The sequence below is a fragment of the Thalassophryne amazonica genome, chromosome 4, assembly GCF_902500255.1.
Source record: "Thalassophryne amazonica chromosome 4, fThaAma1.1, whole genome shotgun sequence".
NCBI classification, from domain to species: domain Eukaryota; kingdom Metazoa; phylum Chordata; class Actinopteri; order Batrachoidiformes; family Batrachoididae; genus Thalassophryne; species Thalassophryne amazonica.
Genome location: NC_047106.1, coordinates 78,481,600 through 78,503,996, shown reverse-complemented (window position 1 = coordinate 78,503,996; position 22,397 = coordinate 78,481,600). Strand labels below are relative to the sequence as shown.

Genomic DNA, 22,397 nt, shown 5'->3' with positions numbered 1-22,397 from the left:
AAATGTTGCTTGATGGTAATTTGAAACAGATTGATGGGAGATGGCTCATAGGTAGAAGGAAGAGAAGCATATGCAATGAAATCAACCACTTTTTGTGTCAAAGGATTCTTGCTTCACGTAATTTCTGCAGAGTTTAGAAAGAAGCGTTATTGTGCTTTCCTTTTTAAGAAAAAAGAAAACAACAGAAAGGCTATGAAAAAGGTTTCTTTAAAAGCATCTTGGAATCTAATAAAATCAAGAACACTTTGTTCATTCTCTCTTCGAAAACAAGAGGAGGAAAATTGGTTTGGTTTGTTGCTGTCTCAAAGTCAATAGGAAACTGAAAGTAAAAATGGTTAAATGTTGCTGGGGAGAAATGAAAGGGGCTCAAACAGAAATAACTACATTTGTTGTCCACAAACCATGACAGGAATGGAGAATGGGTAAGCTGTAGCATCAATCCGATTCTCTTTCCTTGCTTCTTCCTCCATTCCCAGCCTCCATGTAACAATTATGGAGCTTTACTAAATCCATTCCAACTCCTCTCTTTCTCTTCAACTCTTTCTGTCACTTTCTTATTCATGCTGAAATGCTAAATGCCCAGGAAATGGAACTAGATAATGGGTTTGTTTCCCAGGCATGCTGGCCATGTACTAATATGCTATGGTCTATTTGCTGCATTAAATACAGCACATATACTGAAATAAAGCCATTTTCCTATGACTTTATGTTACATTTGGAGGGGGAAAGACTTTTGATTATGAATAAATTTGTAAAAGAAGGTATTTCTGAGCTGAAATATGTATGTGTAAATCACAACACCGCGCATTGTCTAATGGCAAAATGTGTATTATTTTGTTAATCCTTATGAAAATTCGAAGTGCAATTCAGAGTGCAACACTGTTCAGTTCAATTTGTTTATACAACACTAAATCACAACATAAGTTACCTTAATGTCCAGTACTCAGCTAGACCTTACTCAACCCATATTGACTATACCCAAAAACTCTTTTTTTTTTATTACATAAAGAAACATCAAACAAACCAGACTCAGTGAGTTGTCCATCTTTTCTGACCATTCTAAGAAGACAAAAAAAAAAAAAAAAAACACAAGGCATGGACAGCAGGTTCAAGAGCAGGTCTCAGTCTCATATCAAAATTTTGGGTTTGTTAATGAAGCATAGGGTTAGCTGCCAGTGACCACATTAGTACCCTCTATGCGTCTCTGTTGATTTATTGCTAGTGAAACTAATGCCTTAGTTACTGCTACTTAGCCCTTCACGGTGGGAGACCACAAGGTGAAGTGCACACTGAGAGGTGTCAACCCACGCAACCCTTGATGGCGTGTCCAGATGGATGCTGAAAGATTGTACAGACCAGCTTGCTTGGATTTTCACCAACATGTTCAACAACTCCCTGACACAGTCTGCTGTCCCATTATGCCTGAAGACCTCCACCATAGTCCCCCTACACAAGAAAACCACCTTAACCAGCCTCAGTAACTAGCAGCCTGTTGCAATCACACCAGTGGTGATGAAGTGTTTTGAAAAACTGGTTAGAAGTCACATCATGTTATTCATAACCCCCACTCAAGACCTATACCAATTTGCTTACAAGGCCAACCAGTCAACAGATGATTCCTTGACTGGTACCCTCCACACTACGCTGACACACATGTAGCAACAGGGTAACTATGCCCAGCTTCTCTTTGTGGATTGTAGTTCAGCAATGAACACCATCCTCCCACATGGTCTTGTGAGGAAACTGCTGAACCTTGGTCTACCTTATTCCACATGTTTTTGGATGAAGGACTTTTTATCAGATAGCTCACAGAAAGTCAGGATTGCCCCCCACATATCCACAGTTCTCACAGTCAGCACCGGTTCCCCTCAAGGCTGCATGCTTTTCACCCTCTACACCTCTGACTGCACCCCTATCCACACCAGCAACACCTTCATTAAGTGTGTGGATGACACTACAGTGGTAGGCTGACTTACTGGAGGAGATGAGTCTGCTTACCAGGAGGAGGTGGAACAGCTGACAGTGTGGTGTAGAGAAAATAACCTGCTCCTGAATACATCCAAAACCAAGGAGCTAATGATAAACTTCAGGAGAAAAAAAACAGACATTCAGCCCATTATCATTGGGGCGACCTGTGTTAAAAGGGTCAGGGACTTCCATTGCTTCAGAGTCCACATAGATTAGAAACTGTCCTGAAACAGGAAAACTACACACTTGGTAAAGAAGACACAGCAAAGACTTTCTGAGAATCCTGAGGAAAAAAACAACATAATCCAGATAATGCTTGTGTATTTTTACTACTCTACCGTGCAGAGCACCCTAACATACTACTGCTGTACATGGTCTGACAGCTGCACAATGGCAAACAGGAAAGAGCTCCAGAGTGTTACCAAAATGGCGGAGAAGATCATTGGGTGCCCTCTACTCACACTGGGGGACTTTCATGTATTTTACTGTCTCGGCAGAGCCAACACTATCCTAAAGGACTCATCCCACCCTGACCACTCTGTTTGAGCTACTGCCATCAGGCAGATGGTACAGATCCATTAAAGCAAGTACAAATAGATTGAAAACCAGTTTCTACCCAACTGCTGTTAGAGCTATGAGTGCCACTGGAATCAGATAGCCATGCCACATGCCACACTTGAAATGAGTGCAATATTTGTTTATGTGCAATATCACTGTCACCGAAATATCCAGTTTTGTACATACTTTTCTCCTTTTTTATATGCAATCTCTTTTTTGCTACAACATTCTTATATTTTCTTGTTTTTTTTTTGTTTTTTTTTTTTTTAAATTGTGCTGTTTACATACCTCCTTCATTTGGTTAAATATGTTTATTTATTTATTTATTTTCTTCTCCAGACCTTTGTCTGCACATGGTTTACTGAGGTTTATATTTGCACTGAAAGGCTTGCACCTTACCTTTCATTGTACTTCTTACAATGACAATAAAGAATCGGTATCTGTACTTCTGTCTGATGGATTCTGCTCTTTTCTCTCTGTCTGAAGTATTGCTGCTGAGGAGTGTTGAGAATCACATGCTGAGCGAATGGATGGGGTGTGACCTGCGCCACATGATGGACAATAAACTGGAGCATCACAGAATTTCAACAGCCAGAATTTCTACTGCCAGAGGTGAGAATACAAGACTGGCATAGCTGATGCTACGTCCATAAACTGTGGTCACAAACATCCCATTGCCCTGCCAAGGACTTTGAATCATCCCATCAACTCTTGAAATTTGACGCTTGGGCTTGGCCTTAAGATGGGCTTTGTACTATGTACTATTTGTTTGTAACTGCTTGCGACTTTGTAACTGTTAGAGTGTCCTAAGCAATGGGTCACCTCTCTGAGTCTGGTCTGCTTGATGTTTCTTCCTAAATAATGCCAGAGGGTTTTTTTTTTTTTCCTTACTACTGTTGCTTATGTGCTTGCTCAGTGGCTTGGTCAGAGAAGAGGAAGAAAAAGTAGAAGAAGAGCCTTCTTTGTCATTGTACATATATACAGTGAGGAAAATAAGTATTTGAACACCTGTGAAAATCAATATTAATATAATTAATATTTGGTACAGTAGCATTTGTTTGCAGTTACAGAGGTCAAACATTTCCTGTAGCTTTTCACCAGGTTTGCACACACTGCCGTGGGGATTTTGGTCCACTCCTCCATACAGATCTTCTCCAAATCTTTCAGGTTTGGAGTTTCAGCTCCCTCCAAAGATTTTCTATTGAGTTCAGGTCTGGAGACTGGCCAGGCAGCTCCAGGACCTTGAAATGCTTCTTACAGAGCCCCTCCTTAGTTGCCCTGGCTGTGTGTTTGGGGTCATTATGCTGGAAGACCCAGCCATGACCCATCTTCAATGCTTTTACTGAGGGAAGGAGGTTGTTTGCCAAAACCTCGCAATACATGACCCCATCCATCCTCCCTTCAATACGGTGCAGTCGTCCTGTCCACTTTGCAGAAGAGTACCCCCCAGATTATGATGTTTCCACCCCCATGCTTCACGATTGGGTTTTCTTGGGGTTGTTCTCATCCTCTAAACATGGTAAGTGGAGTTGATTCCAAAGAGCTCTATTCTGGTCTCATCTGACCACATGACCTTCTTCCGTTGCCTCCTTTGGATCATCCAGATGGTCACTGGTGAACTTCAAACGGGCCTGGACATGTGCTGGCTTGAGCAGGGGGACCTTGCAGGATTTTAAACCATGACAGCATCATGTGTTACTAATGTAATCTTTGTGACTGTGGTCCCAGCTCTCTTCAGGTCATTGACCAGGTCCTCCTGTGTAGTTCTGAGCTTTCTCAGAATCATCTTTACCCCACAAAGTGAGATCTTGCATGGAATCCCAGACTGAGGGAGACTGACAGTCATCTTGTGTTTCTTCCACTTTCTAAAAAATCATAACAGTTGTTGTCTTCTACCAAGCTGCTTGTCTGTTGTCCTGTAGTCCATCCCAGCCTTGTGCAGGTCTACAGTTTTGCCCCTGGTGTCCTTAGACAGCTCTTTGGTCTTGCTATTCTGGACAGGTTGCAGTGTGATTGATTGAGTGTGTGAACAGGTGTCTTTTTTACAGGTAACAAGTTCAAACAGGTGCAATTAATACAGTTAAAGAGTGCAGAATAAGAGGGGCTTCTTAAAGAAAAATTAACAGGTCTGTGTGAGCCAGAATTCTTGCTCGTTGGTAGGTGTGCAAATACTTATTTGCAGCAGTAACATACAAATAAATTATTAAAAAAAATCATACATTGTGATTTCCGGATTTTTTTTTATTTTTTTAGATTATGTCTCTCACAGTGGACATGCACCTAAGATTAAAATTTCAGACCCCTCCATGATTTCTAAGTGGGAGAACTTGCAAAACTACAGGGTGTTCAAATACTTATTTTCCTCACTGTACATACATACAAGGAAATTTGTCCTCTGCATTTAACCCATCCTAATTACAGTTAGACACAATCCAACCACTAGGACCAGTGGGCTGCCACAGTCTAGCGCCCGGGGACCAATTCCAGATGTAGACGTGTTGTCTTGGTCAAGGGCAGAGAAAGGAGCAGATCCTAAGTAAACATGTTTTTAACTGTGGGAGGAAACCAGGGTGCCCAGAGGACGTCCACTCAGACATGAGGAGAAAATGCACACTCCACACAGAAAGAGTGGGACGGGACCCTATGACCATCTTGCTGTGAGGCACCAGTACTAACCATTAAACCACTGTGCTGATTACACATTGCCTGTGTAAAGTGCCTTGGGGCAGTTTTGTTGTGATTTTGCTCTATATAAATAAACTGAATTCAATTGAATTGACAGAACATGCAATGACATAGACATTTAAACTCAACAACCAAATATAGCCCAGTTGAACAAAACAAACAAACAAACAAACAAACAAACAAAAAAATTGTCCCAATCTGGTAATAGGCTGCACTATGTCAGTGATTGTATTGATGCCAGAGGGAGCTCGGGAGATTTCCCACTGCTGACTCTAATCCAGATCTACCTCCAACATGTTCTCAAGATACCCCATTATGTAGTAAGGTCCTAGAGTTCCAAAATAGACCGCATGCATATCAGTGCACATTCACACCATGACTTCATCCCATTATTTCAATACTGACTCTAACTAAAATGCTAAAATTAGATCCAGAGAGTCCTTTTCAGTCACTCCCCTGCACAGGGCTGGTGATAGCCATTTGGGTGGCCTATGCACACATGCTTTGTGGTGGACCCCTGAAATTAACAATAATTCAGAATTTGTCAGTGCGGTTCTCTTTATTTCCAAAATAACTTCTCAATACTCAATATTAAATTAATATTGAGTTATTACTTTAATAATAATTTATTAATGTTCTGAAAACAGCTGCAAATAAATAATTTTGCATTAACAATGGCACTAAACTTGACAAGAAATAAGTAAAAAATTTTAAATAAATATATACCACCCCCATTATTTTAAACAACTTATTTGTGCAACCACAGTGACTGAACATTGCACTGAACTTTCTAAACACAGAACAAAGTATTCAAGTATTTAGCACTGTAAACATAATGTGTAAATTCTTCAGTAAGTAATATACATAATGTATATTACTTACTGAAGAATTTGCACTTAATAATGTCAACCTTTCAGTCTCAACCTCAGACATCTGTCCAGAATGTGGTGGAGAGTCCAGCAGGTGCAGTGTTGGCAAGGGAGCAAAAGGGAGAAGTCAGTACATTTTAGCGCTGCGTGTCCACGACAGAGAGAGGAACAGGTGAAAGCATGCCTAAGAGACGAGCAACTCCAGATGACCTTGTAGACCCCTAGCGAGATACCTGGCCGAGTGGACAGATGCATAATCCAGTGCGTAAAGTCTCCAAAATTCATTGTTATGAGGAAAGAACAGGGTTGCGGGTCTGTCCTTGTGCAGACAGGAGCAGGAGTCAGATTTAGTCCCCGTGGGGCAGGGTCAGGGTGGCACTGTTGGAGGTGAGCTCGCTGCACTGGCTGATGGAGGAAACTGCGAGCTGGAGACGGGTGCTCTGGGCGCACAGCGTAATGCAAGGCAGCGTGTCAGAGTGTGTCATGACTGCACACCCACGCTGGCTCCTGTGGGTGACACGGACTAACAGCGATTGACAGCTGCACTTTGCACCTGATTTTCCGGAGTTCCCTGTGATCCTTAGCCCCTGGTTACCGCCTGGCTGCTGCAGTTCTCTGTGCGCCCTCCCAACATAATACCAGCCAAAACACAGCGTGATCACATCACCTCCAAAATGTTTGAAGGGGGGAAAAATGTGATCCCATCTTCTTATTTATTTTTTTTTAAATGTTGAAAGTTTAAGCAGTTTACCTTAATGTGAATACTTAATGTGGAGAAAACCACAAAAGTGTGTGCACATCTATTTGTGTATCTGTGACATTTGCTATATGATTACTCAACATCAAGTTGCTGCATACATAAGATATTAGAGTATACAGCACCAGGCAAAAGTTCAATCATATGTGAAAATGTGTCCAAAATTTTGACAGGTAGTCTAAATTCATTGATTACTGACACTGACCTACATTTTCTTGATTTTGCCTATGTGTAATGCAGCACAAAGATGACCACAGGTGTCACTGCAAGCTTACACCTAATGTTGCTGCATCCTCTAAATACCAAAAACCACTTGCACTCATGTGGACAAGTTGGTCTAGAAATGAAGTGTAATTGGATACAAAGCTGGCACATTGATATTGTAAATCATCAAAAAGTCTTTACTATGACTACTGGTCTAAAATCACACACTATCTAGTAGAGATGGGCGATACTGGGAATTTTGGTATTGATCCGATACAGAGTAAATACAGGCCCGGTATCACCAATATCATTACGGATACTTTTTCATATTTAAGCTTCATAGATCCAAAAGACCTAGGATAGAGTTTTGCCAAACATTATACGTGACAACAAAATACTTTATCACAATCAACATTTTTGTTTAAAAAATATCACTCAACACAACTTAAAACAAAATCTCCTGAGGTAGAGGGCTGACAAACCACAATACAAGGGTACGCTGCTCCGTGGTGTGTGACACTGCGCAGCGCTGCTCTTACAGACAGAGAGTAGACTTTCATGAATCTGTGTGCGCAGCAGTCAGTGCATGCGGGAGAGAAAAAAAAGCTTGAGTATCGATCTTTTTACACACGGATCGTTCAATATCAATACCAGCGTTGGTATTGATATTAGGATCAATCCGCCCACTTCTGCTATCTAGTGTTGTGCAGATGGTGCAACAGTCAGATATGTGATGCATACTCTGTTTGCATGCAAATATTGTCAACAGTCACCTGCAGAGGTGTAATATTAATTTGGCAGTACCATATGATGGTCACTGTAGGGAAAGGAAAAAACAAAAACAAAAACAACTAAAACAGAGCAAAAGGAGGGTCATTTAAATATACACTCAACAAAAATATAAATGCAACACTTTTGGTTTTGCTCCCATTTTGTATGAGATGGACTCAAAGATCTAAAACTTTTTCCACATACACAATATCACCATTTCTCTCAAATATTGTTCACAAACCAGTCTAAATATGTGATAGTGAGCACTTCTAATTTGCTGAGATAATCCATCCCACCTCACAGATGTGCCATACCAAGATGCTGATTAGACACCATGATTACTGCACAGGTGTGCCTTAGACTGCCCACAATAAAAGGCCACTCTGAAAGGTGCAGTTTTATCACACAGCACAATGCCACAGATGTCGCAAGATTTGAGGGAGCGTGCAATTGGCATGCTGACAGCAGGAATGTCAACCAGAGCTGTTGCTCGTGTATTGAATGTTCATTTCTCTACCATAAGCCGTCTCCAAAGTCGTTTCAGAGAATTTGGCAGTACATCCAACCAGCCTCACAACTGCAGACCACGTGTAACCACACCAGCCCAGGACCTCCACATCCAGCATGTTCACCTCCAAGATCGTCTGAGACCAGCCACTCGGACAGCTGCTGAAACAATCGGTTTGCATAACCAAAGAATTTCTGCACAAACTGTCAGAAACCGTCTCAGGGAAGCTCATCTGCATGCTCGTCGTCCTCATCGGGGTCTCGACCTGACTCCAGTTCATCGTCGTAACCGACTTGAGTGGGCAAATGCTCACATTCGCTGGCGTTTGGCACGTTGGAGAGGTGTTCTCTTCACGGATGATGTGAAGGAGATGTGTTGCACTGCATGAGGCAAATGGTGGTCACACCAGATACTGACTGGTATCCCCCCCCAATAAAACAAAACTGCACCTTTCAGAGTGGCCTTTTATTGTGGGCAGTCTAAGGCACACCTGTGCACTAATCATGGTGTCTAATCAGCATCTTGATATGGCACACCTGTGAGGTGGGATGGATTATTTCAGCAAAGGAGAAGTGCTCAGTATCACAGATTTAGACTGGTTTGTGAACAATATTTGAGGGAAATGGTGATATTGTGTATGTGGAAAAAGTTTTAGATCTTTGAGTTCATCTCATACAAAATTGGAGCAAAACCAAAAGTGTTGCGTTTATATTTTTGTTGAGTATACTAGAAGTCTGCAAACCACAGCTAACATAAACTATGTGCACAGCCATTCATAATGTCAGGCTCTTTTATGAGTCACTGTTTTTGAAGAATGAGAGTCAACACAGAGACATTGAAGAGGAGATTGATGGCCTCTTGAGTACACAATGTGCAGCCAAGTGCATCAATCCAACAAATAACATTAGCTGAGATACCCGCGACAACAACTACCAACACCACCATGAGGACATCATCTGAAACACAAAGTGCAGTGCCAGCTAATTAAAACATAAGTACATCAGAGCTTAATGAGTTGTAATTGTCAATTAATTGCAGTGTTGTTGATGTATGATGTCTAATTGACTTGCATTGCTGAGATAATGAGAAAAGTTTGATTACTTTATGCTAAACGTGTTAGTGAGGTAGCAGGTGCTGTTCTGAGGAGGTGTCACAAGCAATCCCACAGCTGACATCTCAATCACATCACTCAACAGAAAGTGGGGGAAGGTTTCACCTCATGTGTGTCCTTATCATCTCTAATCATACATATGAGATGATGGGACTGGCTTTGAAATTAAGTCAGCGTGGTGTAAACCACATAATGTAAAAGGAAAAACAAATGATGTTGTTTTGTGTTTTTTTAATTGTGGTTTTGTATTTATAAAATGGCATATGGTGATGGTACTTATGCATTATTTTAGTTTGGTTTTGTAACATGAAAACATGAACATAGCCACACAAAATAAATTGTCTGTAGCTTGTGTTGACGTTGACTTTATTCCAATAAATTAATTATAGAGCACATTTTCCTTTTCATCTTCTTTTATCCCCGCCACTGTCTCTGAGAAAAGCCACAATTCATTATCTCCAGATATTATAGATACCACAGAAGCCTCTGATGAGCAAGTATATATACTGATTGTTACTGTCCTGTCCGTTCTGGGGTTTTGTGAGTTCTGTTTAGATTTGAATCTTATTTATATATTATATCCTTTTTGCTTATTGGATGTTAGGTCTCAGTTGTTAGTGTCTGTCAGGTTTCTTCCCTTGTGTGCATTCACCTCCCTGCTGTGCACATTGTCTCCACCCTTACCCACATCTGGTGTGTCAAGTTGTTGTTAGGTCTGGTCTATCAGTTGTCGTTTAAATTCTCCCCAGTCTGTTGCATGTGATGTCTCTTTTGTCTGTCTCCTTCATTTGTGATATAACATCCTGTTGCTTTCTAGTTTTGCAGTGTTTATGTCACACTGTCTTTTCTGTGATCATGTATTTGAATTTTTATGTCAAGTCTCAGTCTGGTTGTTGGTGGTTATTTCTTATGTCTCTCAGTTTGATCACCTTCCTGTTTAGGTGTTCAATTCAGAATGAGTTTTTATGTTGTAAATTCACTAGTCATTTGTGCAGTTCATGCTTCAGTCACCTTTGCTTATGTTAGTTCTTCTCTTAGTCCAGGAGTCAAACCCCTAAATTTTGATGAACCTTGTTTTGTCAGATAAAGTTTTTTTCTCTGTTGATTCATGTAGCCTAGGGATAGGTAAACAAGAATTAGGGGGGTGCTCAGTGATATCTCTTGGGCAACTTTGGATATTAACCCCTTTCTGTTGGATACGCTCTATTTCTGTAAAAAGTCAATTTTCTCCATTTCGCAAAAGAAGTGAGTTAATAAAAGGCTTAAATATGCTTGGGTTTTTGAGTGTATACAAATAATTTTTAATTCCTTAATTAGCTCAATTAACCATTTTCTAGTAATTTGTGTTACTAGTAGCCTGGGTGTCATCAGCTGAGCATACCAGTTTAATTTGGTCACTCAGTCTTACTATAGACACCACTTAACTGCAGTTTTTCCTATTGAAGCACATGTTTGCCATTCCATTGTTTTAAGATTTCAATTCAGTAAAATAAGTCATATATTACGTTTCGTCAGTTTCAAAGGCAACAAATGTAAGTACATACACTATAGCAGAACTAGAATGATAGCTTTATTTCTGTGATACCCTCATTGTGGTTATTAAAGCCATAATAGCCCCCCAATACCCCATCCCCGTAGAGACGGTGGCTGCTCCCAGACCACCAACAACCAGTAAAAATCTATTTAAGCATAAAAATTCAAAAAGAAAAAAATAATATAGCACCTTCAACTGCACCACAGACTAAAACAGTTAAATGTGGTGTACTAAACATTAGGTTTCTCTCTTCTAAGTCCCTGTTAGTAAATGATATAATAATTGATCAACATATTGATTTATTCTGCCTTACAGAAACCTGGTTACAGCAGGATGAATATGTTAGTTTAAATGAGTCAACACCCCCAAGTCACACAAAATGCCAATGTCAAAATGCTCGAAGCACAGGTTGAGGTCGAGGAGTAGCAGAAATCTTCCACTCCAGCTTATTAATTAATCAAAAACCCAGACAGAGCTTTAATTCATTTGAAAGCTTGACTCTTAGTCTTGTCCATCCAAATTGGAAGTCCCAAAAACCAGTTTTATTTGTTGTTATCTATCGTCCACCTGGTCGTTACTGTGAGTTTCTCTGTGAATTTTCAGACCTTTTGTCTGACTTAGTGCTTAGCTCAGATAAGATAATTATAGTGGGCAATTTTAACATCCACATAGATGCTGAGAATGACAGCCTCAACACTGCATTTAATCTATTATTAGACTCAACTGGCTTCGCTCAAAATGTTGAGTCCACCCACCACTTTAATCATACTTTAGATCTTGTTTTGACTTATGGTATGGAAATTGAAGACTTAACAGTATTCCCTGAAAACCCCCTTCTGTCTGATCATTTCTTAATAACATTTACATTTACTTTAATGGACTACCCAGCAGTGGGGAATAAGTTTCATTACAGAAGAAGTCTTTCGGAAAGCGCTGTAACTAGGTTTAAGGATATGATTCCTTCTTTGTTATGTTCTCCAATGCCATATACCAACACAGTGCAGAGTAGCTACCTAAACTTTGTGAGTGAGATAGATTATCTCGTCAATAGTTTTACATCCTCATTGAGCACAACTTTGGATGCTGTAGCTCCTCTGAAAAAGAGAGCCTCAAATCAGAAGTGCCTGACTCCGTGGTATAACTCACAAACTCGTAGCTTAAAGCAGATAACCCATAAGTTGGAGAGGAAATGGCGTCTCACTAATTTAGAAGATCTTCACTTACCATGGAAAAAGCATCTGTTGCTCTATAAAAAAGCCCTCCGCAAAGCTAGGACATCTTACTACTCATCACTAATTCAAGAAAATAAGAACAACCCCAGGTTTCTTTTCAGCACTGTAGCCAGGCTGACAAAGAGTCAGAGCTCTATTGAGCCGAGTATTCCTTTAACTTTAACTAGTAATGACTTCATGACTTTCTTTCTAATAAAATTTTAACTATTAGAGAAAAAATTACTCATAACCATCCCAAAGACATATCGTTATCTTTGGCTGCTTTCAGTAATGCTGGTATTTCGTTAGACTCTTTCTCTCTGATTGTTCTGTCTGAGTTATTTTCATTAGTTACTTCCTCCAAACCATCAACATGTCTATTAGACCCCATTCCTACCAGGCTGCTCAAGGAAGCCCTACCATTAATTAATGCTTCGATCTTAAATATGATCAATCTATCTTTATTAGTTGGCCATGTACCACAGGCTTTTAAGGTGTCAGTAATTAAACCATTACTTAAAAAGCCATCACTTGACCCAGCTATCTTAGCTAATTATAGGGCAATCTCCAAGGCACTGCACTGCGGTGGTTTGAATCATATTTATCTAATAGATTACAGTTTGTTCATGTAAATGGGGAGTCTTCTTCACAGACTAAGGTTAATTATTGAGTTCCACAAGGTTCTGTGCTAGGACCAATTTTATTCACTTTATACATGCTTCCCTTAGGCAGTATTATTAGAAAGCATTGCTTAAATTTTCATTGTTATGCAGATGATACCCAGCTTTATCTATCCATGAAGCCAGAGGACACACACCAATTAGTTAAACTGCAGGAATGTCTTACAGACATAAAGACATGGATGACTTCTAATTTCCTGCTTTTAAATTCAGATAAAACTGAAGTTATTGTACTTGGCCCCACAAATCTTAGAAACATGGTGTCTAACCAGATCCTTACTCTGGATGGCATTACCCTAACCTCTAGTAATACTGTGAGAAATCTTGGAGTCATTTGTGATCAGGATATGTCCTTCAATGCGCATATTAAGCAAATATGTAGGACTGCTTTTTTGCATTTGCGCAATATCTCTAAAATTAGAAAGGTCTTGTCTCAGAGTGATGCTGAAAAACTAATTCATGCATTTATTTCCTCTAGGCTGGACTATTGTAATTCATTATTATCAGGTTGTCCTAAAAGTTCCCTAAAAAGCCTTCAGTTAATTCAAAATGCTGCAGCTAGAGTACTGACGGGGACTAGAAGGAGAGAGCATATCTCACCCATATTGGCCTCTCTTCATTGGCTTCCTGTTAATTCTAGAATAGAATTCAAAATTCTTCTTCTTACTTATAAGGGTTTGAATAATCAGGTCCCATCTTATCTTAGGGACCTCTTAGTACCATATCACCCCAATAGAGCGCTTTGCTCTCAGACTGCAGGCTTACTTGTAGTGCCTAGGGTTTTTAAGAGTAGAATGGGAGGCAGAGCCTTCAGCTTTCAGGATCAGCTCCCAATTCGGATCAGGGAGACAGACACCCTCTCTACTTTTAAGATTAGGCTTAAAACTTTCCTTTTTGCTAAAGCTTATAGTTAGGGCTGGATCAGGTGACCCTGAACCATCCCTTAGTTATGCTGCTATAGACTTAGACTGCTTGGGGGTTCCCATGATGCACTGAGTGTTTCTTTCTCTTTTTGCTCTGTATGCACCACTCTGCATTTAATCATTAGTGATTGATCTCTGCTGTCTTCCACAGCATGTCTTTTTCCTGATTCTCTCCCCTCAGCCCCAACCAGTCCCAGCAGAAGACTACCCCTCCCTGAGCCTGGTTCTGCTGGAGGTTTCTTCCTGTTAAAAGGGAGTTTTTCCTTCCCACTGTCGCCAAGTGCTTGCTCACAGGGGGTCATTTTGACCGTTGGGGTTTTTCTGTAATTATTGCATGGCTTTTGCCTTGCAATATAAAGCACCTTGGGGCAACTGTTGTTGTGATTTGGCACTATATAAATAAAATTGATTTGATTTGATTTGATAATAATAATCAGCTTAAGCAAACATCTTTAATTAATGTGTGCTGCCACCTTTTAGCAGATCACCAAACTTACTGCATCATCTCTGTTGTGTGCTAGTTCCTCTGAGGTTTGTTCATGAATACATCAATCAATCAGTTTTTTTATATAGCGCCAAATCACAACAAACAGCAATCACAACCCCCCAGCAGTCTACGTCTATAGCAGCATAACTAAGGGATGGTTCAGGGTCACCTGATCCAGCCCTAACTATAAGCTTTAGCAAAAAGGAAAGTTTTAAGCCTAATCTTAAAAGTAGAGAGGGTGTCTGTCTCCCTGATCTGAATTGGGAGCTGGTTCCACAGGAGAGGAGCCTGAAAGCTGAAGGCTCTGCCTCCCATTCTACTCTTACAAACCCTAGGAACCAGAAGTAAGCCTGCAGTCTGAGAGCGAAGCGCTCTATTGGGGTGATATGGTAGTCAGTCAGACACTTCTGATTTAAAGCTCTCTTTTTCAGAGGAGCTACAGCATCCAAAGTTGTCTTCAATGAGGATGTAAAACTATTGACGAGATACTCTATCTCCCTTACAGAGTTTAGGTAGCTACTTTGCACTGTGTTGGTATATGGCATTAGAGAACATAAAGAAGGAATCATATCCTTAAACCTAGTTACAGCGCTTTCTGAAAGACTTCTAGTGTAATGAAACTTATTCCCCACTGCTGGGTAGTCCATCAGAGTAAATGTAAATGTTATTAAGAAATGATCAGACAGAAGGGAGTTTTCAGGGAATACTGTTAAGTCTTCTATTTCCATACCATAAGTCAGAACAAGATCTAAGATATGATTAAAGTGGTGGGTGGACTCATTTACTTTTTGAGCAAAGCCAATAGAGTCTAATAATAGATTAAATGCAGTGTTGAGGCTGTCATTCTCAGCATCTGTGTGGATGTTAAAATCGCCCACTATAATTATCTTATCTGAGCTAAGCACTAAGTCAGACACAAGGTCTGAAAATTCACAGAGAAACTCACAGTAACGACCAGGTGGACGATAGATAATAACAAATAAAACTGGTTTTTGGGACTTCCAATTTGGATGGACAAGACTAAGAGACAAGCTTTCAAATGAATTAAAGCTCTGTCTGGGTTTTTGATTAATTAATAAGCTGGAATGGAAGATTGCTGCTAATCCTCCGCCCCGGCCCGTGCTACGAGCATTCTGACAGTTAGTGTGACTCGGGGGTGTTGACTCATTTAAACTAACATATTCATCCATTCATACATATAAACAAGAGTTCAATTACCTCAATTTTCAGAAATAAAATTTTGCTTTGAAACCCTGAACAGATTATGCATGTAAGAAAAATATTTCTACAGCTGACTCTAGTGTGAATATAACACTGACGATCAGGTGAACCTTGGTAGCTTCATGATAACAGCAACATCCGGATAATCTAGGGACCCTGGTTAATTCCAACTTCTTCTTTTTTTCTCGGTGTTTCTATGCGTTATCATTATCACGTATGTGATGCCTTGAGTGGTTAAAAGACCATATTGGTAAACAATAAAGGGTTTTTCCTTTTTACAGATTTGAAAGTTGGTACTGTTACGGACTTTGTCATGAACTTCAATAAAAGAATAATCTCCTACATGACCAGCAGTGATGTCTATCTCATTCTTGACAGATATTATGAGTACAGCATAAAATCCACTATGAAAGATGGCAGGGAGACGGGTGTTACTAGGAAGCATCATTTGCTTTGGACAACAAAGTTGCCTGCACAGAAGGTTGTGTTGTCTTCTGTTGAAAACAAGAAACAGTTGATCCATATCCTCTGTGAAGAGCCGACACAAGACAGGATTTTTGATCTTCAGAGTACTAGACCACAAGTTGGTAGTGACTGGGGAGGATCCTTGCGCTGTTGAAATCAGAAAGAAAGAAGGACTTGATTTGATCTTGAAACTCACCAGGAAGAAGCTGATGTCATAACTGTCCAACAAGTGCTGAAGTGTGTCAGGGAGGCCCAGCAAATATCTGTGATTTCAGATGATACTGATGTATTTGTTTTGCTACTTCATCACTACCAAATGGCAGGACTGGAACTGCCACTTACCTTGGAATCCCCTAGCAAGGAAAGGGCAATACTGGATATCAAGGTGACACTGGCTAAGCATAAGGAAATAGTTAAGAACCTTCTTCCTGTGCATGCTCTATCAGGATGTGACACAGTGGCATGTTACTTTGGAAATGGACAAGGGAAAGTCATCAAAACCCTGAAAGATGGATATGATCTGTCAGCAGTAGGGAATATGGATGCACCCCTCCAGCAAGTAATTGATCAAGCAACAAGTTTCATCTCAGCGTGTTATGGCACAAGGGACAGCACAGACATGTCTCACACACGACTTTTGATGTGGGAAATAAAGAATGGCAAAGGCCATTCATTTTCACCAAACTTGGCTACTCTTCCACCAATAACAGAGGCCTTAATAGAAAACGTGAAGCAGGCACATTTTCAGGCAATGTTGTGGCAAAATGTCAATGTTGACCCTACGAATCTGGACCCAGAAGCATTTGATTGGAAGAAGGACACAGACAACAAATCACTTTACCGGACAACACAAAACCTGCCACAGACTACTTTTTGGAAATGATCCGATGTGGCTAACACCAAGAGATGTAGCTGTAAACCCTTACCTTGTACAATGTTTTGTGCATGCTTCAAGGTAGGATGCTCAAGACAGCAGTAGCCTGAACTAGCCATCATGCATAGCATTGTGTTTAACACCATTGTGTTAAATACAATACAATGGTGAACAGGCCAGTAAGGCTAAAACATACATTATATCCTATTCCAGAAGAGATGGCAGTTTTCGACTGTTGGTTACCTGTTGTCTGAAAATCTTGCAGATATTTTGACAAATTCACTATTGGAAATGGTTGGAAAAGGGTTAATTCATTCAGTTTTGATCAACATTTTATTCAGCACGACTGCCATTTCTGTAAAATATGTGAATAAATATCAGAGAAGGAAAACTTGATGCATTTGATATAAGTTTTTACCAAGGAAATGTGTGAACTAGGTGTTATGTCATGATTTGACCGTGTTGGGTATAAAGGGGTTAATATCCAGAGTTGCCCAAGGGATAACACCAAGCACCCCCCTGATTCTTATCAAGCTACCCTGAGGCTACAAAAATCAACAGAGAAAAAAACCTTTATCCAACAAAACCAGGTTTGACCCTATGACTCCTGGACTATCTGCCACCCTCTTGTGATTTGTTTTATTACTACTTCTTGCAGCAAACTGATTTCACGTTTCCAATTACCTGTGATTACCACACCTGTGCGTTAATGTGTTTGTGTATTTAAACCACACCCTTGTCCTTTTTGCTTTGTGGGCTCATTGTTGTTTGTTACTTCTCTCCTGTGTTGCCAGTGGTTCCATCCAGTTGTGAGTATTTGGTTAAGAGTTTTTGGTCCTTCTTGTATTGTATTTTTGAGTTATCCTGGTTCTCTACATGTCACCTTCCTAATTCCCTTTAACCTGAGAGGTTTGGATTGCATTTTTAAATAATAAATAAAGGAACACTTTTTAATCACAGTATAGCATCATGTTAATTCAACTTCTGGGAAATTCATCTGGTCATTTAAGTAGCAGAGGATGTTTTTGATCAGTTTCTCCTGCTTTGGTGTTAATAAAATTAACAAGTGTGCTAGAGGGGCAAAAATGAGGTGACAGCAAAAACAGGAATGATTTTGTAGGTGGAGGCCACTGACATTTTTTCCCTCCTGATTTTTCACTAGTTTTGCATTTGGCTAGGGTCAGTGTCACTACTAGTAGCATGGTATGGTACTTGGACCCTACAAAAGAAGGCCGCACAGACCTCTACAGGCAAGACAATGGCACCCTGAGTACTATTAGGTATTGGGATGAAATCCTTTGACCCATTGTCAGACACTGGCACAGGGAGTCTGGGTTCCTCCTGGTGCATGACAATGCCTGGCCTTGTGGCAAGAGTATGCAGGCAGTTCCTGAAGAATTGATACCATTGACTGGCATGACAGCATGGGAATACAACCCCTGGCAAAAATTATGGAATCACCGGCCTCGGAGGATGTTCATTCAGTTGTTTAATTTTGTAGGAAAAAAAAAGCACATCACAGACATGACACAAAACTAAATTCATTTGAAATGGCAACTTTCTGGCTTTAAGAAACACTATAAGAAATCTTTTAAAAAAATTGTGGCAGTCAGTAACGGTTACTTTTTTAGTCCAAGCAGAGGGAAAAAAATATGGAATCACTCAATTCTGAGGAAAAAATTATGGAATCATGAAAAACAAAAGAACGCTCCAACACATCACTAGTATTTTGTTGCACCACCTCTGGCTTTTATAACAGCTTGCAGTCTCTGAGGCATGGACTTAATGAGTGAAAAACAGTACTCATCAATCTGGCTCCACCTTTCTCTGACTGCTGTTGCCAGATCAGCTTTGCAGGTTGGAGCCTTGTCATGGACCATTTTCTTCAACTTCCACCAAAGATTTTCAATTGGATTAAGATCTGAACTATTTGCAGGCCATGACATTGACCCTATGTGTCTTTTTGCAAGGAATGTTTTCACAGTTTTTGCTCTATGGCAAGATGCATTATCATCTTGAAAAATGATTTCATCATCCCCAAACATCCTTTCAAATGATGGGATAAGAAAAGTGTCCAAAATATCAACGTAAACCTGTGCATTTATTGATGATGTAATGACAGCCATCTCCCCAGTGCCTTTACCTGACATGCAGCCCCATATCATCAGTGACTGTGGAAATTTACATGTCCTCTTCAGGCAGTCATCTTTATAAATCTCATTGGAACGGCACCAAACAAAAGTTCCAGCATCATCACCTTGCCCAATACAGATTCGAGATTCATCACTGAATATAACTTTCATCCAGTCATCCACAGTCCACGACTGCTTTTCCTTAGCCCATTGTAACCTTGTTTTTTTTTTTTTGTTGTTTAGTTGTTAATGATGGCTTTCCTTTAGCTTTTCTGTATGTAAATCCCATTACCTTTAGGCAGTTTCTTACAGTTCGGTCGCAGACGTTGACTCCAGTTTCCTCCCATTCGTTCCTCATTTGTTTTGTTCTGCATTTTCAATTTTTGAAACATACTGCTTTGTTTTCTGTCTTGATGCTTTGATGTCATCCTTGGTCTACCAGTATGTTTGCCTTTAACAACCTTCCCATGTTGTTTGTATTTGGTCCAGAGTTTAGACACAGCTGACTGTGAACAACCAACATCTTTTGCAACATTGCGTGATGATTTACCCTCTTTTAAGAGATTGATAATCCTCTCCTTTGTTTCAATTGACATCTCTCGTGTTGGAGCCATGATTCATGTCAGTCCACTTGGTGCAACAGCTCTCCAAGGTGTGATGAATCCTTTTTAGATGCAGACTAATGAGCAGATCTGATTTGATGCAGGTGTTAGTTTTGGGGATGAAAATTTAGAGGGTGATTCCATAATTTATTCCTCAGAATTGAGTGAGTCCATATTTTTTTCCCTCTGCTTGGTCTAAAAAGATGCTAATCTTCTACAATGTTATTCAGCCTGCAAGTTGTATCCACCTACAGTGAGGAAAATAAGTATTTGAACACCCTGCAATATTTGCAAGTTCTCCCACTTAGAAATCATGGAGGAGTCTGAAATTTTCATCTTAGGTGCATGTCCACTGTGAGAAACATAATCTAAAAAAAAAAAAAAATCTGGAAATCACAATGTATGATTTTTTTTTTATATATATATATATATAATTTATTTGTATGTTTCTGCTGCAAATACGTATTTGAACACCTGTGAAAATCAATGTTAATATTTGGTACAATAGCCTTTGTTTGCAATTACAGAGGTCAAACGTTTCCTGTAGTTTTTCACCAGGTTTGCACACACTGCAGCAGGGATTTTGGTCCACTCCTCCATACAGATCTTCTCCAAATCTTTCAGGTTTGGAGTTTCAGCTCCCTCCAAAGATTTTCTATTGAGTTCAGTTCTGGAGACTGGCCAGGCCATTCCAGGACCTTGAAATGCTTCTTACGGAGCCCCTCCTTAGTTGCTGGCAGAGCTTTGAAGCTGTGCTTGCCATTCAGAAGACCCTTTTCTTTCACCATTTCTATGGCTGTCTTGATTATTTAATATTATCCACGCTTCAAGTTCCTTAATGTTGGAAAGTGGAAATTGTACATGAAACATCTAAGAATATTCTAATCAGTTGTGTATACAGAGCACCAGACTCTTGCGTTGTGAAATTTACAGCTAAAATAATAGAATTATTCCTTCAAATCAAAAACAAAACACTTTTTATGTGTGGAGACTAACATTAATATAGAAAGCTCCAGTTGCCAAAGAACAAGTGATTTTGTGAATTTAATGTATAGTTTGGGTTTATTCCCCTTGATAACAAAACCAACCAGAATTACATCGCAAAGTGCAACTGTAATTGACAATATATTCACAAATAGAACAGATGAAATTATTAAGAATGGGATCTTGATGACAGATCTTAGTGATCATTTACCAGTTTTTTCAATATTTAAATACAAAAATTGGTACAAGAAAAAACTGTTATAAATTTTAAAAGAGATAAGTCAGTAAAAGCCTTAGAGGCATTAAATTATAACCTTAAAAATCAAAATTAGGAAGAAGTTTATGTCGGCGATGTTAATGTAGCATATAATTCATTTATGAAAATACTGATGAAATCATATAATAAAAACTGTAAATTAATAAAAATTAGTAAGAAAAGAGTAAATAAACCATGGCTGACTAAGGGAATAAAAAATGCTTGTGTAAAGAAAAACTATTTATATAGGTGCTTTTTAAAAGTGCAAACAAAGGAAACAGAACACAGATACAAAAAATATAAAAATAAACTATTGACAATAATTAGGAAACAAAAAAAAAAGATTATTATAGTGAACAATTAAAAAAGAGTAAAGATAATATAAAGGCAACATGGGGAATTATAGTGTGATTAAAAGTGATGGAGCGAAATCAACTTTTCCAAATTACTTTATCAAGGAAAATAAAGAGATATATGACATAAAAGAAGTTGCAAATGAGTTTAATGATTATTTTTCAAATGTGGGATCAAGTCTGGTGGGAAATAAACTAATAGAAGATAAATTAAATACACTTGTAAATACGGTCAATAGTATTTTTCTTGACAATGTGGGAAAAGATGAAATAAGAAATATTGTAAAAAACTGTGTAAGCAAAAGATCAACTAACAATACAAAAGTAACAATTTAATGTTGTGAATGTGCACAACGAACATACAGACAATCACAGAATATCATAACAGTCAATACACAGAGGTGACGTGTGGGCAGGCTCGAGGATAGAAGACGTCTGTCCTGAGAAGAGCCGGAACCACACGATTTCCGCCGCCCCAGAACCTGGTGAATACTGGAGCCGCCAAGTCCCGAATTCCCAGGTGATCACCGTCCCCGACTGTCGGATCTGGTACTGCTGGCGAAGAACAAAGACAGTCAAGTGTGGCTGTGTGTACACCCAGTAACAACAACGGTGGGAATGCCACCTCCACCTCTCACTCAACACGTTGCAGTGGTCTCAGAGGAAAAGGAGCGCCGTCATGCACAGCCTCCACCAAAACGACCGGTTCTCCTGCAAACACTCACAATCACAGATTTATAAATCTCAAAAAAAAGGCTGAGAGTAGTACCTCCTATGAAGTATGATATCTCGGCAACGAGGTGGAGATGATGTCTGGTCTTTATGGAGTGAGATGATGTTGAGTAGATGGGTGACAGCTGTCAAGAGGTAATGAGCGACAGCTGTCACCCCCGGCTGTGTCCATGGCGGCAGCGCCCTCTCGTGCCTGAAGCCCGCACTTCAGGCAGGGCGCCCTCTGGTGGTGGGCCAGCAGTACCTCCTCTTCTGGCGGCCCACACAACAGGACCCCCCCCCCTCAACGGGCGCCTCCTGGCGCCCGACCAGGTTTGTCGGGGTGTCGGCGGTAGAAGTCGGCCAGGAGGGCTGGATCCAGGATGAAGCTCCTCTTCACCCAGGAGCGTTCTTCGGCTCCATACCCCTCCCAGTCCACCAAGTACTGGAACCCCCGACCCATCCGACGGACATCCAGGAGCCGGCGCACCGTCCAAGCCGGCTCCCTGTCGATGATCCGAGCAGGAGGCGGC

The 22,397-nt window shown here is 40.1% G+C and overlaps 1 long non-coding RNA gene across 1 annotated transcript; it reads left to right on the top strand.

Annotated features, from left to right (window-relative positions):
- The first annotated feature begins 4,886 nt into the window (after nt 1-4,886).
- On the top strand, nt 4,887-21,045 carry LOC117509204. The gene is made up of 3 exons (XR_004560310.1): nt 4,887-5,023; nt 6,201-6,206; nt 21,033-21,045. It is a non-coding gene; the product is annotated as an uncharacterized LOC117509204 (long non-coding RNA).
- Nucleotides 21,046-22,397: the final 1,352 nt, after the last annotated feature.